General features: G+C 34.3%; 1 non-coding gene across 1 annotated transcript; it reads right to left on the bottom strand.

Moving 5' to 3' along the window:
- Positions 1 to 11,341: 11,341 nt before the first annotated feature.
- LOC145103579 (small nucleolar RNA R71) lies at positions 11,342 to 11,448 on the bottom strand. Its single transcript, XR_013706663.1, has one exon. It is a non-coding gene; the product is annotated as a small nucleolar RNA R71 (small nucleolar RNA).
- Positions 11,449 to 13,874: the final 2,426 nt, after the last annotated feature.

The following is a 13,874-nucleotide window of genomic DNA, read 5'->3' as shown; positions in this document are numbered from 1 at the left end:
GTCAAACATGCTTGATTGTCGTCAAAATCAAATTCGATTTTTTGTGCTATATGGTGCATATATGTAAACAGATTGAAAGAGAACGCAAGGCGGACACAATTTTTACTATATATTCCTTGGAGTAGTTCGAGTTGTGCATTGAGATTTTGACTGATATATGTTGAGTTTGTTCCGTTCGCATTCTAGTATCGTGTTGATTGGAGTTCTAGTCGATGACTCATATCGACTATGACTGGTGACTTTCTTTGGTCACATATCAAACCGAATTGGCATCAACTAAATGTTGAAATCAAGTGGATTAGGAACCGAATTCAGATGGAGTACGTGTTTTGTTGGTTGGTATGATTGGGTCGAATTCGACTAATTGTTCTTCATTCTTTTATGCAGTGGAAATGAATTAGATAAGAAAACAAAATTTTCAATTGAAATCCCTTTACTTTCAACATTTTGGCAACATATACCCAGTTTCAACATTGGAGTAATTTTTTGTGAAGAATGAAAAATTTTCATTTCGAATCCCTACAGTTTAAGAACTTTGGCAAAAAAAAATAACCAGTTTCCACATTGGAGTAAATTTTTGGGAAGGAGGAATATTTTTCACTTCGAGTCTCCGCAGTTAATGCGAATTGTCACTTTATGTCTAGTTTTAGATTTAGGGTAAAGTTTCGCATTAGAAGTTGAATTGTCATAACGGGTCCCTTCATAATTTGTGGAAGTTTCAGTTTATACCCCTCTTTTCAAAATTCTTGCAACTCTCACCCAAAAGTCGAAAATTTTCACAAAATTTGGAAATTTTTCTTGGCGTTTTGTGATTTTTTTGTAAGATTTTCGTGGTTGCATTTTTATCACACATCGAGGGGAGTTTCGTCAAGTTATTCCTCGATCACTTCTCATCCTTTGTGGATTTTATAATCATTTTTTGATTATAAAAAGGAGGAGAATGTAGAAATGGGTATTTTGAAGCTTCTCGGGTATTCCTTTTCAATGCGGATTTGAAGATTGGTGTTACTTCGAGGGGGAGTTGGTCTTGATCGCACACGAGCTCGTTTAGAAATTGAAGTCGGGTCATCCAATCCTAACTTTGAGGGGGAGAATGTTAGGGTTCAAAGTTCTCCTTGGATGTGGCTTAACCTCTTGTGATGTGTAATGGGTTTAGCCTTTCCTATAAATAGGAAGTGAGTGACTCACATTTTATGTAAGACCCATTTTGGAGAGATTAGTTTAGTGAGAGAAATTAGCAATACCAACTTGTACTCTTACTATTCTAATGGAGCTTAAAATGATTTTATTTACTCTTAGTGTTCTTGTTTGTTTGATTCACTTGATCTTTACTATTCCACACATGTCATCATAATCTAGCTCACTACAGTGAGTTCACAACATGGGATGACTGATGGTATTTAATTCAAGTGGTTAGTTGATTGCTAGAAACATTATACAATGAATAAATTTAAAATTGTTATGGTTATTATATAATATGAATTTATTTATAATCATTAGGTGTGATACCATAGTTAATTAATTAATTATTGTGTTTCACTTTGCGTGTTTTACTTCACTGAGTAATCTTAATAGTGTTCAAAATTCCATAGTTGTCCATACATTTGGAAGTAAGTAGTAAATTAAGACGATCATGAAATGATTATAGATTGTTGATTACGGTTAAGACATTGCAATTAGAATTGCTACAATATTCATGTGTACTTTGAAAATAGAGATTTTATGTATTAGATAAACTCACACTTATGGATTCAATCACAAGTAATTCTAACACGATAATATCTTCTATTCTTAAAGCAAATATGTATAGTTCATAGTTACAGTTCAATTATGCATTGGTTTGTTCAAACGCATCACGTAACTGAATCTATAAAGGGTTACTCCTTGTGTGATTTGATATGTAAATTATATAGACTATATAGTCAATGTATTCCGTTCCTTTTTCCAGAATAAGGAAAATCGATAATCGTGGGCCCCTTGGTAATTTGAGTTGATCTATGAAAAGTAGGAGCCTAGTCGGGACTAAATTGATGCTTTCGATTTGTAGTCTACGTTCATCACAAATCGGAAAATAGGACAACAAATAAATAGACATGAGCTTGATCATTTAATCCATGACTTAGTTCCTATGATAGCTTGTAGAACGAAGGAATAGTTGATCACTTATCTTATGTCCAACATTTGATTTGAATCAGAGTTCTATACTTGCAACGCTAGTTAAAGACTTATCCAAGTGGAATACTGTTGAATTAAGGGGTCTAACCCAGTAACTAAATTGGTATATTATTGTAATTAGAAGCAAATCTCTTTTTGGCTTGCCATCATACCTAGAATTTGATTAAAATGATATTTATAGAGAGAGGATGATTCATTATATTATTATGTGATTAATAAACTAACTGAAAATTTTGAGGAAATGATTTGTTAATATATTATATGATTAATATATTAATTGGAAATAGAAAGTTGATTTATTAATTTATTATGTGATTAATAAATTAATATGAGATTAATTGATAAAGTAAATCGATTTGTTAATTTATATGGTTGATAAATTTATAAGAAATCAAATAGAATCAATTAATTATTAATCAGAATTAATCCAGAACTAATTTGAAATTAGTTGAAATTAATTAAAGGTGCAAGGGTTGAATTGTTATTGTTCGATTATTGAACAAAATAAGCATTTCTAGAACCATCCAAGGGTGGACGGTTTTGGGAGCTTCCTTGTGGTTTCCATAAGCCTCTTGGATGCATATAAAGAAAGAATTTTGATTGGGATTAAATCCAATCAAATTTGCTTGGTCCCTAAGTTACCTAAACTATAACTAAGACGCTTTATGACCTTATAACTAAGACCCTTTATGTCCTCTAGTTTTAGGGTTTAGGTGTGAGTCATTAGAGGCATCATACTTTCAGTGTTAGCTTTCCAAGCTCTTCAAAAGAAGGACTGAAGTGATTTTTTTTACTACAATAAATCAAAGGTATTTAACCCTAATTTTTTTTGTTTTTTATTATACTAATTTTACAATTAGGGTTCATGTTAGTTTTTGGTGTTCATAGTATGTTGCATTCAAAGTGTATGACATAGATCCTTTAGGTTGCATGTGCCCTTAAGAGTTAAGTAAAATTCTGAAAGCACATTGTTCATGTAACCTATATAACCCTTCAGTTGGTTAGTAGATACGGTATCTTAGTGATATCGGGTATACTCTATTATTATAGTAGATTAGGTGATATCCCTAGTTTGTAAGGATTCACATCGTATTTACTTTTCTTTATGTACTAGGGTTCAGATCGTTGGTTGATCATCGAATCCTAGAGATTTATGTCGGTTGTCTTTGTGAGAACATATTCTTAGTGAATACCCTTATGCTAATTCTTTTGTTGTTTTATTGTTAATTGATATCAATCAAGAAACCTACAGTTACAAATCGGGTAATTCTGCATGGAATCATTCTCCTTCAAAAACAAAGCACAAGCATTTTTTGCAAGCATGGATGGATTGATATCCTAACCCTATCTTTCTCAACTTCTTCTTAGATTCATAGTATGAGGCTGGAATCTTGAACTTCGGGAAAGCATTCTATTTTCGCTTCCTTTTCATATTAATATTAGTTATAGCATCTTCTTTTTGTTTTCTTCTATTATAGCATTGTACTCTAAATATTATTTTACTTTTTTCTATTATAACGATTTACTTTGTTTTTTCAATTACAACATTGTACTCTTAACAATCATATTACCTAATTAAACTAAACTCATAAGGATTATAAATAAGTCATTAACAATATTAAGCTCTTTGAACCCATACTATTATGAAAATAAAAAACATATTAGGCACTAACATATTAAGCACTTTACAATACAAATCAGTAGAAACTATTCATTAAGCATTCACTTACACAAGAAATTAAGCACTTATCATTAAATTAGAAACACATTAAGCACTTTATCAATTAATCACTACGCACTTATCATGAAATTAAATAGAAACACTTTAAACACTTATCAATTAAGCACTTTATCACTTAATCTTATATGTACTCAAAATACTAAACCTAAATAACTAACACAATCATATATAGTATACATTTTTTATATCCAAAACAACCACTCAACATAAAAAATTACCTAATCAAATATTCTAAATACATAAAAATATTACCTAATCAAAGGTAAAACCAAACCAAAAGCTAGAAATGTTACCTGGTCTTCTTGTTGTGGTGGCCTGAATCCAATGGTGGCTGATGATGGTGGTCCTCCGGTGTTGGATGTTGGTCACCAAAAATACCCCAAATCAGATTTTCTTTTAGAAATGAAGAACCTTACCAGCTATCAGCAGTGAAGAGGACTGGGTGGAAGGAGATTGTCTTACCGAGAAATAAAGAAAAAACATAAAATCGTTCACCAAAATCTCAAAATCAAAGTTGAAAAAGATCGAAATCGGAAATGAGGAGTGGTCTAAAACTTACATGTTATCGCCATTAAAAGATAGTAGTCGGAAGGGTGGTGGTTGGCGTCGATCATTGTTGAGAGATTGAGAGAGAAAGATCGGGTGTGGTGTTGTAACTGAACTCGACTCTACTCGACTCATCTTCCTTGTTGAGGTTAAACCCTATGTTGTCGACAATTCGTCGGTATAGGGTTAAAGAAAACTATGTTGTATTGTATATCTCGCAAATAAGAAATAATATTAAAAAAACTTATATGTTTCGACGACATTTCGTCAGGACAGAGTTCACACGAATCTCCACATTTTATGCCAACGATATGTCATCGGGATAGCTTTTGATAAAGCTGTATAAATACTTTCTGTTTCGGCCGAAGCTATGGCGACAACAAGTCACTGTCAAAGATAGTTAGGTCAAACAAAGTTGGTTTACCAACGACTAGTCATCAACAGAGCCTCATTTGTAGCGATGACTTGTGTCGTCGACACAACGGACAATTCTTGTTGTGGAACCCATAGTAGGATTCATTCTCATACTCATAATATAACGATAAGGTCAAACATATCATGAGTTTTTTTGCAAACAAGACACATTCAAAATAAATCAAAGATCTCAAGTTGATCGGTTACTTCAAAAAGAAATAAGAGTTAGCACACGATTTTGTTAGTACCATACAATCGAATCTAATTTAATTGTTTACTTATTCAATTTCAATTAATTAATTTTCAAATTCAACCAACCATTTTTCAAAATAATAAATAGATGAATAAAAGTCTTGAGAAAACCTTTCATTTGTCTATCATTATAGACAACCTCATATATATATATATATATATATATATATATATATATATATATATATATATATATATATATATATATATATATATATATATATATATATATATATATCATTTAATCTTTATATATAAGTGGTTCTTTTTGTTATTGTTGATTTAGGTTTAACATATAGTTTTATTTTTTATTACGATGACTATAGCTCTTGGTAAAGTTACCATAGACAAAAATGATTTTTTTGTGTATTATGGATGACTAGTTACCGAAGACCGTTTCATTTTTGTAGTTGGGTTAAGCATAACTACATGATATCATTATGTAGTGAAAATCGAATATAGTTTTTGGGACTTCAAGAAACACTGGCTTAACGTATGAGGGAATTGGTCTTTTGATTTTCTTTGTACGATTCTTTTTGGATATTTCAACAAGACTAGAATTCCCTTAAATAGAGAGTTACGGTTCAACTTTTCTTATTGAAATCCTTCATTTTTTAATGAATCTATTTTGATGAATCCAAACTTGTATAAACTTCATGCAGAAGGTAGGTGTTTTACTTTGATGAGTAAGGAAAATGCGAAAATGATAAAAATTCACATCTTTCTAGTTTCGTGTGAGTGCGAGAGTATTTTTCCTAATATGTCTTTAGTGGCTCTTGCCAAACTTTATACGGAACACCGTCCTTTGATGTAGAAGGAAGGTAAGCTAGATTTTGGACCAATTGCTCTTAAATTGTATAATTAGTAGATGCAAGCAAGTAAAAGTTTTATTTTTAAGGTAATGGAGACTAGTTGGGACGCAAATGACTTGCATTCTCAAGGACAATGTCAATCACATTCAATTATTCATCCTAAAATCAATTGGAACTCTTAAGCTTCATATTAAAAGCAGTTCAAATTTACAACATCGTGGAATCGCATTTAGGTACGGATTTGGTAAAAAAGATTAGTGATATTGACATGAAGATGGATAGCAGTTCACATGCGACGAAAAAGTTGAAAGACTACCGTGTACAACTTAGAATATTGTGGATATAATATAAGAGTAAATTACAAAAATGATCCCTACAATTTGTTTAAAATTGAAGGTATTAGCAATGGCAACGGGGCGGGTTTTGGGCGGGGCGACATATTCCATACCCGAACCCGATATTTATATTTGTCCCCGAAGCCAACCCGAAACCCGACGGATTTCTTATCGGGGTGCCCCGTCGGGGCTAAAAATATCCCCGAACCCAACCCTAAACCCGAAACCCGATATAGACCCGAAAACCCGACCCAAAACCTGAAAATGGTGGCAGAAAAAATTAGGAAAGCTACAATGAAACAATTGAGAAATTAAAACCTTACAAAGGCTTAAAATACAAATAAGTTCATAACATAAGTGAACCAAATAGAAATTACTAAAGTCTAATATTGTAACTAAATTCAACACAATAGAGGGAAATTGGGAATATGTGATGGGATTTAAGGTTAGAGTCTTCCGGTGGCTGAAATGTGTTAGAGTGATGAAATCTCATTATATATATATATATATATATATATATATATATATATATATATATATAATTTTTCGGATCGGGGCATGCATACCCCACTCTTTGACTCGAACCCGAACTAAAAACCCGATAATGACCCGAAATCCGACCCGATACCCGATAAGAGTGACCCGATCCGCCCCAAAATCTTCGAGGTTCGGGTTTTCCCGTCGGGTTCGGGTTTTTTTGCCATCCCTAGAAGGTATGATCCAACCTTTAAAGAGTTATAGATTACGTCTATGTGGTTTTAAAAAATTGCATCGATCATCCCTCCATCTAAAAATACTATTTTGTCATTTTTATTATGTTATTCTATTTCTTTTATCTATTTTTAATTTTAATTAAAGGAAAATTAAGAAAAGGCCAACCTCAATCTCAAAACTCCACCTTCTTCTCCATTTTTTTCATCTCATCTGCTTCTTTTGTGTACATAACCACCATCTTCGTCGATCTTATCCTTAGTTCGATCATATAAAACCTCTATCGGTTACACTTTTAAGTTGATTAACCATTAACATCTAAAATCAGATATCAAGCTAAAGATTAAGTTTCTAATTTTACTATAAATAGTGCGATCGAAAATACGCATCACAAAAGTAGCAACAACAATGCTAGTTGCAGCAACCACAACTTGTCATATTTCCTATTGATTTCTAGGAATTTTTCATTCAAAATCACCATGTCAATCTGATTCTTGGCGATTAAAGATGGCTAAACAACACAATGTTTCTTGGAAAAAAAATAACTGGTTTAATGTTAGATTCATCAGGAAGAAGATGGAGATTATGTGAAAAACATCTCCAGTTCCTTAGGAGACTATGTTTATGTCTTTAAGAAAAAGATAGAAAATATGTCCTTAGAACTAAAAATTAAATCGATCCCATGCCAAATACAAAAACGTATTGAAATCGATCTCCAGATCTTTGTCTTGAATGCATGAATCCCAAAATAATAATAATAATAATAATAATAATAATAATAATAATAATAATAATAATAATAATAATAAAATAAAAAAGAAAAAGCAAAAGCAAGTTTTCTAACTAAATGAAAACAAGTCAAGAGAATTTGTTTTTGATGGGTTTTGTAGCACCCGAGTTAGCGGGTATGAAGTTGCTGACTTAGTTTATTTTTCAATTCAAGTTAAGGGGGTGGAAGGATGGTGAGTACATTGGACGTACATTATGTGTACATGGCATACTTGTTGCATGCGCGCCATCAGAAGATCCTCATCATACGTTGGGCGTACCCATGCGTACGTTGGGTGTAATCAAGTCGGGGGCAAACCCAAATTTTTAAGGTTTGCACCCTATTTAAAGTCCTTAAGTCCCTCATGATCTTTACCCCCTCAGCCTCTATTGTCCTTCTAGTGCAAATTGTAAACCGTAGCTTGCTTGAGTGCATCTTTGAGTATACCTTGACTATTTTGGTGATCATTGTTAGTTTTGAAGAAGAAAGAATTTTAGGAAGAAGCGAAGGAGAAGAAGGAGTGTGTAGATCCAGAAGTATGCCACCATTTCTAACCCATTAAGGGTATAGCATTTGAACCATGATCATTTCAAGCTTACATCTAGGTTTAGGTTAGAAAACGGTATCTTTTGGTCACATAATTGGATTCTTGGAGTATGAGAAACTTCAGGCCATATGAACTGTCCTTTTGGACACTTGGAAGTGTTTTGAGTCATAAAAATCAGATCTTGATGGTTAAGCCTCAACCATGAAAGTGTTAGTAACCATCCAAGTGTGCTTATGGACTTAATACATGATTTGATCCCCATCCTTGCATGCAAAAGAATAAAGCTTGCAACTTTATTGCTTAAGACATTATTAGGGACTTGGATCTAAGTTTTGGACGTTAGGACTTAATGGATTGACTCATGGTAGTATGTTTGGGTTGGCAGACCAGTACGCCATGCGTACTCAAGAGTACGATGCGCCTATTAGGTTAACAATCCAAGTACGTCGCAGGTACACGGTCAGTGGACTCAAATGATTTTTAGGTTCATGGTTATGTTGGGCCTTGGACTTGTTTAGGTTGGGCCTCAAGCCCACTTGTTGTAAAAAGACATTTTTGGGCCTAAGGTCATGATAGGTGTTCTTAGGCCATATTGGGCCCTAGAAGCCCTATAGTAGGCTTGGATGTCTTTTTTTGGGTTTTTATGGATTTGGGCCTTGGAGGAATGGAGACCCAATAAGGAAAAGGTAAAGGAGCCCTTTTGTCTTAACTCAAGAATTAGGGTTTTGTACTTTCGAGTTAGAGTGTGGCCTAATCCCTAATTAGGATTTTATGTTTGTGCGTTAGGAATATGATTTCGCAAGTTGTTCGTCGAGTGCAATTTGATATCTTTAGTCCGAGGTGAGTCTTCCTTCGCAGTATTCGTGGGTCGAAGGCACCAATGTCGGCCCATTATTTATGATGTAATGTGATGACTGTCTTTGTGGAAATTGTCAATTATTGATATTGCCATATTTATGCAAGTTTTTAGGCAATATTTACTTATATTTTTATACATATTTTGGTTATTTGCATTGAATAATGATAATTATAAGCTTTAGATGTACTTTGCAGCCAAATAGAAGCAAATTTTGGAGAAAAGGACCAAAATCGATAAAGATTGGAACTTTGGAGGTTTGGAGAGTAAAAGAGAAGAAACCCACGTAAACAGCTCAATTCACGATGTGAGTTAGAATATTCCAAAAGATAAGCATCACGGATCAGAATCCTTGTCAAAAACGGATATCTATTGTATTCGCGACATGAGGCTTACTTGCTCACGACATGAGTACGAAAATTTTAGAAAATATAAATAAGGCTTGTTCCCTACAAATTGTGAGACTTTTGGCTGACTTGGAGATCTTTTGGAGTCGAAAATCAGAAGGAGAAAAGGTCTAGAAATTGGTTGCATACCAAGGAAGAAGGAAGAGTTCATACTTAGCTTAATCGTTTAGTACATTTAACATGATTAAGATTTTAGTTTGTTTATGTTTGTTTGTTTGCATGTCCATCTAAATCTAGCTGCTTCAGTTGGCTAGATGAAGCTGGAAATCATGGTTTTAATACTTTAGCTTTGATTTACTTGTTGGTTATGACTTGTGTTTGATTGATTGAACCTAGCATGCTTGATTTAATATTTGATTGCTTTAAATTATTGTTCTGTGTAGTTAGTGAATATGAATATGCATGAATTTGAATACCTAGTAATTTAGTGAAAATTAGATTATTAGAGCTAAGATCGAACCAATCTTAGATAAGTAATTGGACTATTGAATTAGGTTGTGCTAGAGAACTCATATTATGACCGTAAGTGTGTTTTTCAAATCAGTCTTACATGGCTCCAATTCTATTTAATAATTGATTATGTGTTAACTATTGTGTGACCAGACATAGATCTACATGAATTAATTAATGTTAGTAAATTTAGAACTGAATTGCTAATACTATCTTAATTGGTAACCAACAGTAATTGTCATGACTAATTTATAAACCATTGAGGGAAAGTGGATTCGAACTAACATAAATGTTTTGTTTATTGATTGAATTAGTGTTAAGAAATTAAGTTCATCTAAACTTGCAAAATTTGATAAAACCATAATTTAGCTAGGAAATTATGTTAATTCAATAGTAGGTAAATTAATTAGTTAAAATCATTCCCTATGATCGACAACCGACTTACCCAAACTATTCTATAATTCGACTAGGTAAACAGCCTAGACTCACGACGTGAGTTCAGTAGTTTTTTGTTTTGCTTTTCTGTTATGTTTTCTGAGACAACAAGAGGTGGTACTCTTTACCACGTCGTGGTGACCAGTCAGTAGGTAATTTTTAGTTCATTTTTGTTCAGTTTTATGTTTTATGTTTTTTGTTTTATTTTAGTAGTTCATGAACAGAGAGTCCAACACACCTTTGGTGCCACCACTTGAAGATCTAGAGTCGGCCCTTCACAAGAAGACGAATAAGAACACAGGAGTGAACCAAACACCAAAGAAGTCGCCTTTTAAAGATCTAAAGTCAATTTTTGGAAAGAAGTCGGTAAAGAAAGTGGGAGAATCTAGTACATCATCAAAGGTTGAAAGCTTTGATCAAAAATCTAACCCACAAGAATCCGAGTACGAATCTGACCCATAATTCAAACTACATAGAAGTGAATCCGAAGACGAGCCAGAAAACAAGAAGGCAAACATTGTGAATATGTCTATGGGGGCCTACAGGAAGCGAATTATAGATGATGCTGGTCTTGGCCTAGTTCAACCTGCAATTCATGCAACTGCCACATTTGAGCTGAAGGGACACATCCTTATTGCACTAAAGGATGTACCATTTTATAGAAATGATCATGAGGATGCTTACAAGAATTTGGATGAAGTTAACGACATAGTGGACTATCTTAATGTCCCAAATGTTCCTAGAGAGAGAGTCTTGCGAAGGATGCTACCAGTCACTTTTAAAGGAGCTGCAAAAGACTGGCTGAAGGCACTTCCACCTGGTGCAATCACTACTTGGGCCCAAATGCGCGAGCAGTTTCTAGAACGATTTTGCCCACCATCGAAGATATCTAAACTCAAAAAGGCAATAACCAACATTGAGCAACTACTAGGTGAGTCACTATATGAGGCATAGGAGCGCTACAAGGGATTATTAAGAAATTATCCTCAAAATGACCTCAACATACAACAAGAAGTCTCAATATTGTATGATGGTGTTAATGTCATGATAAGACAGATCCTTGATTCTCAAGGACCCCTAACAAGGAAAATTTCGGGGGAAGTCAAAGAGTTGGTTGAAGAATTTGCAAAGCATTCTCGTGAGTACCATAATCCAGGGTTGGATGGAGTTAAAGGAAGTGGGGGTGGACAATCTGCAGACATGGCTGTAGCGACTGCGATGCTTGATACTATGGATAGGAGAATGACAAAGATGGACTAGACAATACAAGCTATTAGATTTGGGTGTGAAAGGTGCAATGGTCCACACCTGACTAAAGGCTACCACTTAGATGATAATGGGAACAGAAGAGCTCAAGTTTGCTACTCAAGTGGGGACAAATATGATGAAGACTGGAGGAAACCAAAGGAGTGGCTGCCATATGATAAATACAAGAAGCAAAAGGAAGAAAAATATAGGCAGATAGGTCGAGGATTCATCCAAAAAGAGCAACCACCAGCTGAGAAGAAATTTGGCTTGGAATACATGCTAGCTCGTTTCATGGAAGCTTCCGAGAAAGGCATGATGATACTGATGCAATATTGAATGATCAAATGAAGATGATGAAAGATCAACAAGCTATGATGATTGTCCAGCAATCCCTATTAATAAATCATCAAGCATAAATCCATAATCTCGAAGCTCAACTTGGTCAACTAACAACTTTGGTGAACGAAACAATATCTTCACAATTCTCCGATAAGAAGACGCAATCCCATGTTATGATGATCGAGACTAAAGAAGACACCATTTCTAAGTTCATCGAAGCATTAGAGGAGGAGCCAAAACTAGCTAAACCAAAACCAAAGAAGTCAAAAATCGAAAATAATATTATTGTTGAAACACCAAACTCATGATGTGAGCCAGCTATGATCATGATGTGGGACCGGTCTGAACAGAAAACTTTCGATAGTGTTCCGGCTTACCATCCACATTTACAGTTTCCATCCCGAGCTAATATTAGTCCACTGGAAAGGGAACATTTGGATTTCATAAAGCAAGTAAACGGTATTCCAATAAATACTCCTTTTATTGAGTCATTATCTAAGGTCCCCGACTATACAAAGTTCATACAAGATTTGATGGATAATCGTCAACAATTGAAGAGAAATTCCAAGGTTATTCTTAGTGAGCAAAGTTCAAAAGTAGTATTGGGAGAATTACCTAAGAATATGGGAGATCATGGACGCCTCACTCTTCCATGTGAGTATGGTAATAATTTGCAAACATATGCTTTAGCCGATTCTGGGGTTGGCATAAATTTGATGTCTTTCTCATTTTATAAAAAGCTCAATACTCCGAAATTAAAGGCTACAAGAATGACCATTCACATGGCCAACCATTCAGTGACACAACCCAGGGGCATTATAGAATGCATCTTAGTGAAAATTGGAAATTTTGTTTTTCCAATTGATTTTGTAGTAATGCACATGAAAGAAGATGCCAATGTCCTAATTATTCTTGGTCGCCCTTTACTTAATATTGCTGCTGCCGTAGTTGATATTCGTGAATCCAAGCTCACTTTGAGAGTTGGAGATGAAGAGGAAACTTTTGGAGTTCAAGATGGTTTCCAAGGGAGTGATGTTCAAGGTGAAGTCTTCAAGATTGATGAAGAAGATAAACTTGGAGAATTACAGAAGCTCGTGGAAGAAGAATTAAAAACAATTCAACAAGTCAAACGAACAAAACCAAAAGTATACACCCCATTTTTAGTTGAGGTATTTGCCTATACAAAACCAACTTCTTGGGTAAGCAAGGAAAGCGACGGTTTATCAAGTGATGAAGACGAGGTTACTTCTAAGGAGATGAGTCCAGTTGTGAGAGAAGAGAAGATTCCTATGGAGCTTAAAAACAATGAAGAAAAATTGGAAAATACGGGGACCAAATGCAAGATCGATGTAGACGAGAAAAAAGCTAAGAAGGAAAACTCAAAAAAAGGCATACATTAAACGAGTTCAAGCTTATAAAAGGTGATGGAAGGAGCAGAAAGTTCAGTTGGTGATGGACTCTTCGGACGACTCAACGTAAGGAGGCACGGAGTCCAACTCATGACTCTATAAAAAAGAAGCGCTTCTCGGGAGGCAATCCAAGCCTGGTTTGAATTTTCTTTTCCTTTTAGTTTTTGAATTCTAGTTTTTAGGAAAATCAATCGTCTCATCGTCTAAATAATTTTATGAATGGTAAAAAAACAATAAGTGTAGGGTTCCTGCATTAAATGGTAATTAATTAAGATTTATAGTTATTAAAAAAATTGGATTTCTTAAGTGAATATTTGATGAGATAGAATTCACGACGTAAGTCCAAGAGGACTTACGGACCACTTCTCTATTAGCCCAATAAGTATATAAGTTCACTTGATGATTAATTGGATGGCCCAACTGCATAG

This window comes from Lactuca serriola, chromosome 4, assembly GCF_051521515.1.
Source record: "Lactuca serriola cultivar US96UC23 chromosome 4, Lser_US96UC23_V15, whole genome shotgun sequence".
Taxonomy (NCBI): Eukaryota; Viridiplantae; Streptophyta; class Magnoliopsida; order Asterales; family Asteraceae; genus Lactuca; species Lactuca serriola.
The sequence above is the reverse complement of the archived record's forward strand: the minus strand, read 5'-3'. Positions and strand labels throughout refer to the sequence as shown.